Raw genomic sequence first — 13336 nt, 5'->3', positions numbered from 1 at the left:
TCATTTTTACCTGCATTTTTCAAGGAGAAATACCTGATAGAAAAATTCAAAGAAAGGCATGCTTAATTAACAATACGACTAAGTATAAATTTAAGAATCATGCTATGTATAAAACAAATTAGAAATAGGTCTTAAGAATTACAAAAGTTTTGCTGCAATCATGGAGCTTTAAGCCATGCTTTGAGTGGATTGAGAAACTAATTTAGAGTGAAGGAACGAGCATTTCAAAGTGATGTAATTGCAAAGGCAAAGACCAAACTCCAAGAAAGTGGAACTCACAGTGAGTCAAATGTCTTTTGCATTTTTGAATAACAATTTTTAAAAAATGTATACTGAGAAAGCACATTCATATCACAGAGTAAAAAGGAAGAAATACAAGAAAAACTTCTATGTTATATTCAGCATATCTGTCCTGTACAGTCATAATTCAGAATAAAGACACAGAAGCAATGCAAAATTTCAAATCTTGATAATATCTGCAGGCTATTACACTTCAGAAAAATTGTCAACAAGAATTTAAACAAAAAATGCTCTGATTACTCAGAAAATATAATTCACACAAACACTTCACTCCCTCAGGCATTTCATTTAACCAAAGTTATACATTATAAAGAAAGAGAAGAGTCTCCCATAGACATAATATGGTTATTTTAACTTTATGCTATTTAGAAATCAATAACAACTTATTTCTGAAAAACAATCAAGAATCTATTAACATAAAGCATCTGATTATTGTTCATAAACCAGATCTCCCACTTGGATGGACTATTTGCAATTCAAGTTTTAAAAAAATTCTCTGTAACCCTTTTTTCCTCCAGAAAATTACCAGATGCAAATGTGATTGTCAAAGTGGCTTTGGAGATAGATCTCCGTCCTCCAGCTGTCCGTTACTGAATTAGCAACAATGCTGAGGTCCCCGGAGATGCCCGACGCTTGAGTTTTTACTCTCTAGCCTCCAGAATTTTTTTAAGGGTTCTCTTGCTTCTGTAAGTGTCACAAAGCTGTGAATCCTGACTAAACCAATCTTCTAGAGGTGGCTTGGTATCCACACTACTTAGGATCCAAGAATTAAAATTTTTAACTGGAATCTGGTGTGTAAGGCCAAGAAATTGTCTTGTCTTAGATCACCTGGCTGATCCCCACGATATTTCTGCTACGCTAGACCCTTGGGACAGAGATGAGATCATGGCATTGTCATTTAGACAGACTTACTGAATTGACTCTCAATTTTGGAGGAAGGGGTGCATAGTAACTGATTCTCCTCCCTCACCATGGAGAAGACTCTTGGACATTGTCTTCAAGTCCTGGTCCTTTTCCCCTTAGCCAAGAATTAGTGGGGAATTAGAAAGAGGAGTTCTGGATTTTTAGCTTCAGCTCTATTAGTGACTAGAAACAGTTATTAACTTCCTTGGAACTCATCTGTAATCATTTTATTTCTTTGTAAATAAAGGCAATGGTTTCCAAATCTGGGTACTGGAATCCTTTTGGGACCTTTATAAAAATACAGATTTCTAAGCCCCACCTCCAGATTCAGATTCAGATTCAGATTAGGGTCATTTATAACTGCCTGGTAATAATGATTGGGGTCCCAGATTATGCTGCAAGCTTCAAAATAAAGCCAATAATTTAATTACCGACATGAACAATTAGAAAGCTGTTACTATGTTGCCAACTCCAATATGCCCAGTTAAAAAGCTGTGAAAACTTTTCTCACTGGCATTCAAGACAGTACGTAATTTAAATTGCAAGAGTATATACATTTTCTCCCTGAAATTCAATAATTTCAGAATTTCAATCCAAATGCAGACTATAAATGTTTTTATTATTCCAGACTTGACTCTTACGTGAAAAAAGTTAGATTATCACTAATTCGAACACTCTGATATGGATAAGAAAGAGGTCCAAGTCATTTTTATTTTTTTTAAAAAAGCAAAGTTCCATATTTGGTTGCACTCCAAATCAACTAATTCAAGCAGATGAATCTCTGACTTAACTGGTACTGTTCTTCTGTTTAAAGGTATAGCTTCATTTAAACGGGTGAAAATATCACGAAATTGTTCTATTCCAGAGAAAAGACAGCAAGAGCTGAATAAAGCCCACCAAGAAAATGTTCAGGAACACAAGGAAAGGTTTTCTTCTCTAACTTTGTCTCCTGAGAATAACTGCTAGGGTACAGCAAAACACAAGAATAATTTTCTAGAAATGCATACAAACGTATTTAAATATCTAACTAAGAAGATGGACAAGTCATAGGGCAACTGACAAAAAGAAAATATGGCAGATGCTGCCCTTCCTTTAGGAGTTCATGGCTACCAAGCGATCTGGTTCATCTTCACAGCCTGTCAGTTCCTCACATGACCACCTCGGCCTTCTGTGCCAACGACTGTAGTTGCATTCTGAGAAATGAAATAATCACGCCACAATGTGGTCTATCTCATAATGTCAATAGTTCAACAGTAAGATTCAACTGAACAAGGCCTAACCAGTAAATTACTGCGAAATAAATAAAAAGATGGCAGGAAATGGCAGATTTATGATGTTATGGCCACTCTGGCTACATTTTCTTAAAGTAGCAGTATTAGGAAAATAGATCTTAGTCATAAAATAATTAACAACTCAAAAAAGGTCAAATATACAGAGCTAGAGAATAAAACAGTGATTACCAGGGTGAAGATGGTCAGGGGAGGAAAAGGGGGCATCCAGGTCAAAGGATACAAAGTAGTCGATATAAAAGATGATGTATACGTTATTTGGTTCCACTACAGACACCGTCACCATTTTACATTTTATATATATAATGGATACCATTATATATATAAATATATATATATAATGGTATCCATTATATATATACGTATATATATAATGGTATCCATTATATATATACGTATATATATATAATGGTATCCATTATATATATACGTATATATATATAATGGTATCCATTATATATATACGTATATATATATAATGGTATCCATTATATATATACGTATATATATATAATGGTATCCATTATATATATAATGGATACCATTATATATATATTTATACATATACATATAAATATATGTATATGTATAAATATAAATATATATACATGTATTTATATATTTGTATAAATATATGTATATGTATAAATATATATACATGTATATATATTTATACATATACATATAAATATATATAATGTATACATTGTATATTTATATATATTTATATATAAAATATATATAAATATATATATAAAGTATGCATATATGTATATATAAATATATAAAATATGTATGTATGTATCTTATAACATCATGTTGTATACTTTAAATATACACAATGAAATTTATTTTTTTAAAAAGTAACTCATGTAATATTTCAGTCCAAGCAGAAATTCTACTGCAATTCTCTTCCAACTTGATATTTATTTTTTCTTTTCTAAATGATTCTTAAATATAACTGCCATTACCCCCTCATTCTTTGCTTCCTCCTTCTATAGACACGAAATCAGCACCCCTTCCTCACTGCCCATCCAGATCCATCTATCTTTTATAAACGAACTCAAGATCCCCCTCCTCCTTGAAGCCTTTCCAGATTAATTCAGTCCCCAAGGATCTTGCTCTCTGACTTTACTGCCCTGCACTCAGTAAATCGTAAGTCTTGCCTTCCTCAGTCAGGCAATTATGCTATTCAGAATATTGCAGAAAATGCTTGTCTATCAGATCTGTGAGATCTCTTGGTTGGCTCCTGGCATCTTGCAAACTGGGAACATCTCTTCTTTGTATCACTTAAAGCAGTAGCTTTCAGACTTTTTGGAACATGATGTATAACGAGGTATTCATTTTATATCACAGTCCATTATGTAGGCATGCACACACACACACACATATGTATATATATTTAAGGAATTTCATGAACAATACTTACTCTTCTGTTTTACTCTTTTATTTTTCAAAAATAAAAATGCTGATCAGGCTCACTAAACTGACTTCACAGTGTGCTAGTTTGAAAAGCACCATTCTAGAAGGGCACTTAATGATTACTATGAGATTACTGTAACTATTTCTCTCATTTAAAAAATAATTTTTAAAAATGTATGTGGCCTTTGGGGTCTGTTTAGTCTGTGTTCCTGAGTAACTTGTTTGTTCAGTCTGTTTTTTACACTATCATATGTTTGCCTTTTGGAGTCATCTAGGACAAGTAAATACTTAGAATATACACCCTTTGTCATTCTTTTCCCCTGAGCCCTATTCTCATAAAAATAAGAATCCTTGAATTTTTATAACTCATTTCTATAAAATTCAAACCTCTATTCCCTCATTCTCTCTCTTATTTTTCTAATATGCAAAGTAGGTGGTAGACATTTGTAGATGAAATATTTGAGCCAAAAAGAATTAAGACCGTTCCCCCTTTAAGCAGCCTATTGTAAATTAAGGTGAATATAATTTCTAGATATTTGAAGAATATAAATTTGGGTAATCTGAATACCATAGATCCTCAAAATGAATGCATTCACCTAAGTCACCCAGATAAAATGGTTTACTGAACAGATGAGTTGGCAGGCCTTTTGGACTTCAGTTTGTAGGTGGATCCTGCTGCCCTCTCCATTCTCATCTTACTGTCTTTATGTTCTCACACTGTTTTTCAACCACCTGGAGCTACTTATTTTCCTTGGTCTCTGCTTATTTTGGTCCCCGTGCCAGGAGTGTCCTTCCCTCTCTTCTTCACCGGGCTAGGTCCTCTCATCTTTCAGGTCCATGGGAAACTCTCCTTATTCTCTCCACCTCTACCCTGGCCTCCATAGCACCCTGTCAAGGCACTCCACCAGCGGTTGCTGGCAGTGTCTCTCCCAAGTTTTGCAGGCTGAGACTATGTCTTGTTTATTCTTCTATTCCACAATCTAGGACCATGTCTAGTCCAGGATTAAATATATGTTGAATGTATCAACATATATTCACAAAAAAGTGAATGAATGAGTGCATAAAGGGCAGGAGCAGCTGCCAATGAAAGAACTCAAATATGAGCTCTGGCTAGAATCATGTGTCCTCCTCCTCTGAGCCGAACATTTTATAATTTTGTGATTCCAAGACCAATATTTCCGTATTTCCTGCAGGCTACAGATTTTGTGACTGGAAATTCAAACAGTGAAGGACAGCTGGATCTAAATATAGTCTTTTAAGTATGTTGAGGCATAATTAAGAATATGTTGCAGGAACAAATAATTAAGCATATTGGGCAATTCTTTTGAGGCAATTGAAACACTCAAATTTCAAAACAGCTTGCTGGAATCCAGCCTGCCCTCCAATTGACACTGATCTGACTCATATAACGCTTCAGTCCTCTACTTCCCATGTGAAGCTGATGCACTTGTGATTTTGTCCTAATCATTTTCATAGAAGTCTAGTTAGTGATTAGGTGAAGGCTCACCACACCACAACACACTGTACATGGCTCTCCATGAGTTCCTCTGCTGTTTCCAAAATAAATTTCAATCATATAACATCTAGACTTGCAATTGCAATTGCTGTTTTTTTCTCTTTTGAATCAATAACCTATTCCCCTGATTAAAGACACACAAAACTCGAAAAACTAAACACACACAAAAATTCAAAAAATGTTCTTCCTGCTTCTATTTCAAAAGAACATTCTCTAACGCAAACTCCTGTCTTTTGCAGATAGCAGCAGAGATTTTCTGCTTTGGGCTGTGACTCATGTACCTTTATTCCCACAATTGTTACTCAGGGCAGGCCAATGGTGAGCACAATAGGAAAAGAAAGAATAGTTTATAACTGGAAAATAAGCACATTCGGGAGAAGTACACTCAAAGCATTATCAAAGTAAAATATGCAGCAGCACCAACAAGAGCAAACAAAAGCCCACGCAGGAGATGTGTAAATATTTCATGAAGCAAAGCCTTAATCAACCCTCTCTCCCAAATCTTGCTGGTGTTGTAAACACTTCAGTTTCTTCTAGTCCCACCATGACCCAGATACCTAGCAAAAACAAAATAAAAACATAGTCCAATGGATCTTTAAACAAATGTTTTGTGAAAATATTTAGATGGAGCATATCCAAGTACCGCTTTAACCAAGAGGAAGCAGACACCTTACTCAAAGGTGGGTGCTTCTTGAGTGACTGCTCAGAGCTCTGTTTCTCCCCTCCCCCTCCAAGCCCTTGCCTTTTGCCCACCTCCTCGGCTGCTTTGTGGACATTCACATCGTCTTAACCTTGAACTGCCTACACCCCAAGCAGTGATTTCTCCCAATGCCCCTCCAGGAAGCCCTTGAAACCTGGTCTGGATTCGATGCCTTCCCATCACCCAAAATTCACTTCCCAGTGGCATATTAAGTACCTCTCTTTTTTCCCTCTTTCACTGTCCATTGTTGCGTCTGAAATGATGCCTACATCGTTTCCATCTGCCTGGAGAGCATGAAGATCTTCTGTGTGTGTTGGCTGACAGGCTCCTTCAGACCTCTTCTAAAGCCCATCTTGAAAGAATCGTTTATCACCTCTAGTCTCTACCCTGATTTAATGTGGTTCCAAAGTTCGCCTCTATTAGTGAACAGGTCTCTACAACGATTTGCCTTTATCAATCCCTGCCCGCCCTTCCTCTTCTTTCTGCCTACCTCAAGAAAACCTATTTACACATGCATTTATGTATGTGTGTGTGTGTGTATACACACACACACATACATCCATATGTAATATATATTTCTATGATGTTTTGACCTTAAAGGGGATAAGCATAGGAAAATGAGATAAATGTTACACACACACACACACACACACACACCCCTCATATTCGGATATTCGCAGTGTGCAGACCCGATTGATTATAAATCCCCCTGCCCACGATCAGCAGGCGCCTTCTCCCATTTACCTTCAAAGCCAGAGCCAAAGAGAGCAATGACCTTGCAGAGAAATTCATCACCTGCGAGAAAGACTGCCCGTCCTAGAGCGCAGGATGGGACGGAGACAAGAGCAACAGGCAAAGGATCCCTGGGCAAAATGTGGGACCGAATCCCTTCCGCATCCCTGCAGAACACACCACCAGGCTCCGGTCCCCCGCGCTGGCCGCCGGGCGGAGGTGCGCAGGGGGCGTCTCCTACCTGCTCTGCCCGGCTCCGCGGCGCAGCGGGGCCACTGCCTGCGCTGTGGCGGGGGCTTCCCGTCGCATATCCCAAGCACCGTCTCTGGGCGCCACACCGATGACTCTGGCGGGCCCGCGAGCTGAGGTCCTTCTCAGCCCGGTCCCGGAGCGAGCTCCGTGCGTTCAGGAACTGAAATTACTATGCCAAGAGCAGAGGCGGCGCGCAGCAGTCGGGCGTAGACCGAGGGGGCTGCCCCCACCGCGGGGCTGCAGACGCCGCCGCCGCCCCCGCCGGGCGCGGAGCCAGTTTGGAGGTGAGAGTTCACTTGCCCGACTGTTCATCCGTCAGGCCCGGGGTGCACCCATCTGTCCAGCGCTGCCCAGCCTGAGCATCCGAGAGAGGGGCGACAGCTTTGCAGGCGGCGGCGGCGGCAGCAGCAGCGGCGGCAGCAGGAGGCCGAGCTCCGCCCCCTCCAAACCCCCTCCCCCGCCTTCCCGGTCCTGGGGGAAAGTGTTGCAGACCAGGCTGCTGAGCGCCGGGCCCGGAGCTAGGAAGGGTCTGATGGGTTGTGGTTCTGCACCCCTGGAGACCAGAGACAGATGGAAAGTTAAGAAGGGATTAAGGAAGAGGGCTGGGGGCCCAGAGCCATTTAGCAGGCATTCTGGCCCTTGCTTCCTCCCACAGGTCACCAGACTCCATGGCTGAGTCTAGACTCTAGCAGAAGGTTTCCAATAAAGCCACGTGCAGTGAAGATCTGAAAGCAAGATCATCCGATAAGTAATATGTTTAGCAAAATGTACAGTATCCTGCGTATTCGGAGAGGCACTGCTGACAGTGTTCCTGTCCCCACCCCCTTCCCCCTACCCCATGGGCTTGGAGGGCTTTGAGGGCTTTGGAAATCTTCCCTGTTGAGCAGCTCCAGAATCCTGAATGGATGTGTAGTATGGTTAGCAGCTGTAGATGGTGCAAAATGATACGATGAAAAGAGCTTCATTATTAACTGGGTATTTGTTGGAAGGCTCTGTGAAAAATGCCTTACATACAGCCTCAGCCTCTTTAATTCTTACTACAACCCATTGAGGTGCCTCGCTATGTGGACGAGGAAACAGGCTTATATGATCTAAACACTTTGCTTGAGGTCACACAGTAGTAACCTGCTCAGCTGGGATTCAAACCAATCCAAAATACATCCTCTCAACTAGTACACAGCACTCACCTAGGGGGTCTTGTTAAAATGCTGATTGCGATCCGAAATGCTTTTTTTTTTAGTTTTTTTTTTTTTTTTTTTTTTTTTTGAGACGGAGTCTCGCTCTGTCTCCTAGGCTGGAGTGCAGTGGCGCGATCTCGGCTCACTGCAAGCTCCGCCTCCCGGGGTTCAGCGATTCTCCTGCCTCGGCCTCCCAAGTAGCCGGGATTACAGGCACCCACCACCAAGCCCGGCTAATTTTTGTATTTTTAGTAGAGACAGGGTTTCTCCACGTTGGCCAGGCTGGTCTGGAACACCTGACCTCAGGTGATCCACCTGCCTCGGCCTCCCAAAGTGCTGGAATTACAGGCGTGAGCCATGCCCGGCCCAGGATAGGCATTTCTAACAAGCTCCCAGGTAATGTCCATACTACTGGCCAAAAGATCAATCTTTGTGGCGCAGTTCACAATAGCAAAGACTTGGAACCAACCCAAATGTCCATCAATGATAGACTGGATTAAGAAAATGTGGCACATATAAACCATGGAATACTATGCAGCCACAAAAAAGGATGAGTTCATGTCCTTTGTAGGGACATGGATGAAGCTGGAAACCATCATTCTCAGCAAACTATCACAAGAACAAAAAAACAAACACCACGTGTTCTCACTCATAGGTGGGAATTGAACAATGAGAACACATGGACATAGGAAGGGGAACATCACACACCAGGGACTGTTGTGGGGTGGGGGAAGGGGGGAGGATAGTATTAGGGGATATACCTAATGTAAATGAGGAGTTAATGGGTGCAGCACATCAACATGGCACATGTATACATACGTAACAAACCTGCATGTTGTGCACATGTACTCTAGAACTTAAGGTATAAAAAAAGAAAATCAAACTTTCTCAGCCGCTAGATCAGGGATTTTAAATAAGTTTCTTCTTTTATGCCAGGTGTAGTTAATTGATAGCTGCTTCCTGAAGGTGGGTTAAGAAGGATTCTCAGGCTCTGTCTGGGTTCTCCGGCTAGCCATGTTCATTTTGGTTGAAGATGAAGGGAGCTGGGTCGTCTTCCCTACACTAGGCCGCTTCTAAAAGGACATCTTTAATACAGGAGCGGTTGTGGCATAATATTTATGTCATCATAGTATTCGTATCATAAATATGCTAAGCACAGATGTCTTTATTCCAGTTCTCCCCCTCATTAAGCAAACTAAGCCAAAGTTTTAGGCCTAACATTTGTATAGGATGAAACACTTTACAGAGTGCTCATGTGAATAATTTTATTTGTCTTTATACAACACAGTAAGGTAGATATAATTTCACTTTACAGGAAAGGAAACTGAGATAGGGTGACTTTCCTGAGATTATACAATTAATATATTTATGTGTGGTAGGGACTAGATTGTGACTGATCTCTAGTTCTGTCTAGGGCTGTTTTTACTATGTTACGGTATTCATTTCCTGTTGCTGCCAACAAAGTACCACCAAGTGAATAAAATACAAATTCATTAGCTAACAGTTCTGGAAGTCAGACATCTGAAAATGGATCTTTTAGAGTTGAAATCAAAGGCCTGCAGGGGCTGTGCACTCTTTCTGGAGACTGAAGGGATCACCTGTTCCCTCCATGTCTTTTCTGGCTTCTAGAGGCTGCCTGCATTCCTTGGTTGGAGAACTCTAACCTCTACTTCTCTTGCCTCATCTCTTCCAACCCTGATCCTCCTGCACCCCTCCTGGAAGGACTCTTGTAATGACATGGGGTCCACCTGGATAACCCAGAGTAATCTCCCCATTTCAATGTTCTTAATCACATCTGCAAAGTCCCTTTGTAAGATGTAAGGTAACATATTCATAGGTCCCAGGGTGTAGATATCACTGGGGAGGGTCATTATTCTGCCTATCAAAACCACATTTAGTACTTATTCTGTAGTTTCTACTAGACCTTATTCATCCTCTCCTCTGTTTCATTTCTCAGACTGCTGGGAAGTTTTTATAGCTCAAAAATTCACAGGAAAGTTATTCAAGAGACAACAATAACAAATCAGTATTGATAAGAAATACCTCAAAGTCATGAAAAAGTCATGAAAAGAACACATAGGATTATGATGGTGAAAAAGACATATAAGTTGTACAGCTGCTTTTGGTCTGATTGACACTGAGATGATCCTTGAGGGACGTCCTAAATACAATTAAAGGACCTCTTTAGCAATACAAAGGTTTTAAAAATTCTGCTACTCAAACAGTACACAGTTCCATGATGACTAAGGTAATTCAAAACTCATGCAGAATTGAATACAACACCAAATTCTAAACAGGGTGGTGGTTTTCAGAGTGATGATACACATTAAATCCGTCCATCAAACAAAATCAATAAATGCTATTGAATACCTTTTGTACTCAAAGCATTTATAGAAAGCCTGATATATGGAAGTTTGTCATTTCATTGGGAACTCAGAATTTATAAAAGATGAAACCATAAAGGATTTAAACAGAAGAAACAATAGAAGCAACTTGAGCTGGTACATTATTAATTGCCAAGTGAATTAGATGAAGTGAACATTTCATTTGCAAGTTAGGTTTATCCAGGAGAATGGAGACAAAACTAGAAATGTAGGTTGGAAGGTTGTGTTGTAAGGATCTTAAATGTCAAGCTAAGGAGTTTAGACTTAATCCACAGTAATAACAATGGTAATAATACATTGTGTTCACACAGTGCCAAGTAATTTACTAAGTGCTTTTTACGTATTTTCAGTCATTTGACCTCCTCTTCTCTCCCCCTAGACAAGCAGGCCAGTGCATGTGGGAGTGCATACACACACACACACACACACACAATATGGGAAAGGAAATGCAAGCCTCTTATCAAAGAGACTTTGTTGACCGTTCTATATAAATTAGCAGCTCCCCTCAACACTTACCTGGCATACTTTCTATCCCCCTTACCCTGCTTTATGTTTTTCTGTTGAACTTAGTGCAACAGCCTGATTGGTATACATTTGCTTATTGTACATCTACCTTCAGTGGGATAGAGATCTTTGCTCTTTTGTTCACTGCTGTATTTCTATTGCCTAAAACAGTGTCCAACACTTATTAGATGCTCAGTAAATATTTGTTACTGAATTGTTACTCTTAGTTTACAAATTAGGGAACCAAAATCCCAGACATTTAAGTGAAACTTTACAATGTCCTACAGCTATTTAGCGGCTTTACCAAGACTAAAATCCAGTGTCCAGCCCAGTGCTTTTTGGACAGTGTGTTTCCTTTCCAAGTGAAAGTGTTAGTGGTGTTTAAACAGGAGCAGCAATGAATTTTAAAAATATAAGAATTTGAGACTAGAATCTTCTCTAAATGTCACATCTTTCCTAAAATCTTCATCAGTTCAACTGGATTGGCAAGAAGAATTGGCAGGACAGAGTTACCAACAGTGGATTCTGGAGGGCTGCCATTGGTTCTGAGTTATTTGGCACTGAGTAATACTGTAAGTTGCTTTGTAATTTTTTCAGGTTAATTTGTGTGTGCACATCTTGACACTTGGTATTACAGCCTCTCTGGGCACAGAGACCATCACTTTTAATTCCTTTATATCCCTGCCTTCTGCCCAGTACTGGACTCAAAATAGACTTGTCACTGAATGACTACAAGAAGGCTGCCACCTTTCTAAAAATAATATCTTTACAAAGCACACACAAGGCCGGAAGAAACAGAACATCAGTGAAGACAATAGCTTTTATACATATATATTTATATATTTTTTTCATGGAGGAAAAATATATTTTCTAGAACCCATTGCATTCCCTTGAGCCATTGGCCAGAATGTGGTCACTAGATCACTCAAGGAGGCTGTGGAAATAAGCATCTAGCATGCAGCCACGGTCTTGCCTTGCTTTTTCTAGGCTAGACATCTTGCTGCCTCAATTAAAACTGAGCTTGTGTTGGTAAGGGAGAAGGAAGGCAGGTTGTAGGATCATCCCATAGCAGTGTCTTCTCCAGAGAATCAGTGGAGAAACACTGAAGGCTAACATTAAGATCCATTTTGATATTACCTGAGTGTGTCTGGATTTCTGGAAGATCATGGCAAGCATATAAGTCAGGCTCCTGTTTCTTCCCTCTTTTCTCCCTTCTGTGCTCCCTCCCTCACTCCTTCCTTCCTCCCTGACTCCCTTCCCCACTTATTCCCTTTCTTCTTTCCTTCCTACCCTTCTTCTCTCTCCACCCCTTTCTCTTTGTTACTAAATAAGGCTTCTCCAGCATCAATTTTTGGTCATACTTAGTATTCCATTGTACGTTTAATCAATGCCCTATTGTTGAGTGTTTAGATTGTCTCCATCTGGAATACTCTTAACATAGGCTTGTTCGACTGATTGGATAATAGATACTCGAATCACTCCTTGTCCTACTGCCTCATCTTTTGCGGCTCCAAATTTTACATGTTCCATTCCTGCAATAGTAGTTTTTATGACACACTAATATATTGTTCCACAACAACATGAATTTGTTATTTGTGCCCCTCCCTAACTCCTCCTGAAATTCCCTTTCCTCATAGTCACTCGTGTTATTCAGGGTTCTGCAGAGAAACAGAACCACTAGGAGATATATAGATATAATGAAAGAGAGGTATGATGTTGATGGCTCACGTGAATATGGAGGCTGCCATCTGTAAGTTGGAGGCCCAGGAAAGCTGGTGGTATAGTTCCAGTCCAAACCTGAAGGTCCAAGAACCAGGAATACTGATGTCCAAGGCGAGGAGAAGATGGATGTCCTAGCTCAAGACAAGAGCACATTTGTCTTTCCACTGACTTTTTATTCTATTCAGGACATCAACTGATGAATGGAAACATAAAATGCGGTAAGTATATATATACATAAATACACATATACATAAAATATGGTATATATATGTATATATATATAATATTTGGCAAAAAACAGTGAAATAATGATATTATATTAGTATAATAATGATATTAATATATGCTCCAATTTGAAAATGGACAACAGACATTTCTGTAAAGAAGACATAAAAATGGCCAATAAGCACATAAAATGATGCTCAACATCATTA

General features: G+C 39.7%; 1 protein-coding gene across 4 annotated transcripts in view; it reads right to left on the bottom strand.

The window, feature by feature from the left end:
• GPRIN3 (GPRIN family member 3) overlaps window positions 1-13336 on the bottom strand; it is a 492222-nt gene that overhangs the window by 62250 nt on the left and 416636 nt on the right. The window contains exon 2 of one of the 4 annotated variants that reach the window (XM_063610253.1): window positions 6347-6789. The gene's annotated coding sequence lies outside the window, so the exon portion shown is untranslated. The other 3 variants (XM_055297009.2, XM_055297010.2, XM_055297011.2) reach the window with 3 other exon arrangements.

The sequence above is a fragment of the Symphalangus syndactylus genome, chromosome 10 (assembly GCF_028878055.3).
Source record: "Symphalangus syndactylus isolate Jambi chromosome 10, NHGRI_mSymSyn1-v2.1_pri, whole genome shotgun sequence".
In the NCBI taxonomy this organism is placed as follows: domain Eukaryota; kingdom Metazoa; phylum Chordata; class Mammalia; order Primates; family Hylobatidae; genus Symphalangus; species Symphalangus syndactylus.
Note: the sequence above shows the minus strand (reverse complement) of the source record. Positions and strands in the feature narration are given on the sequence as shown.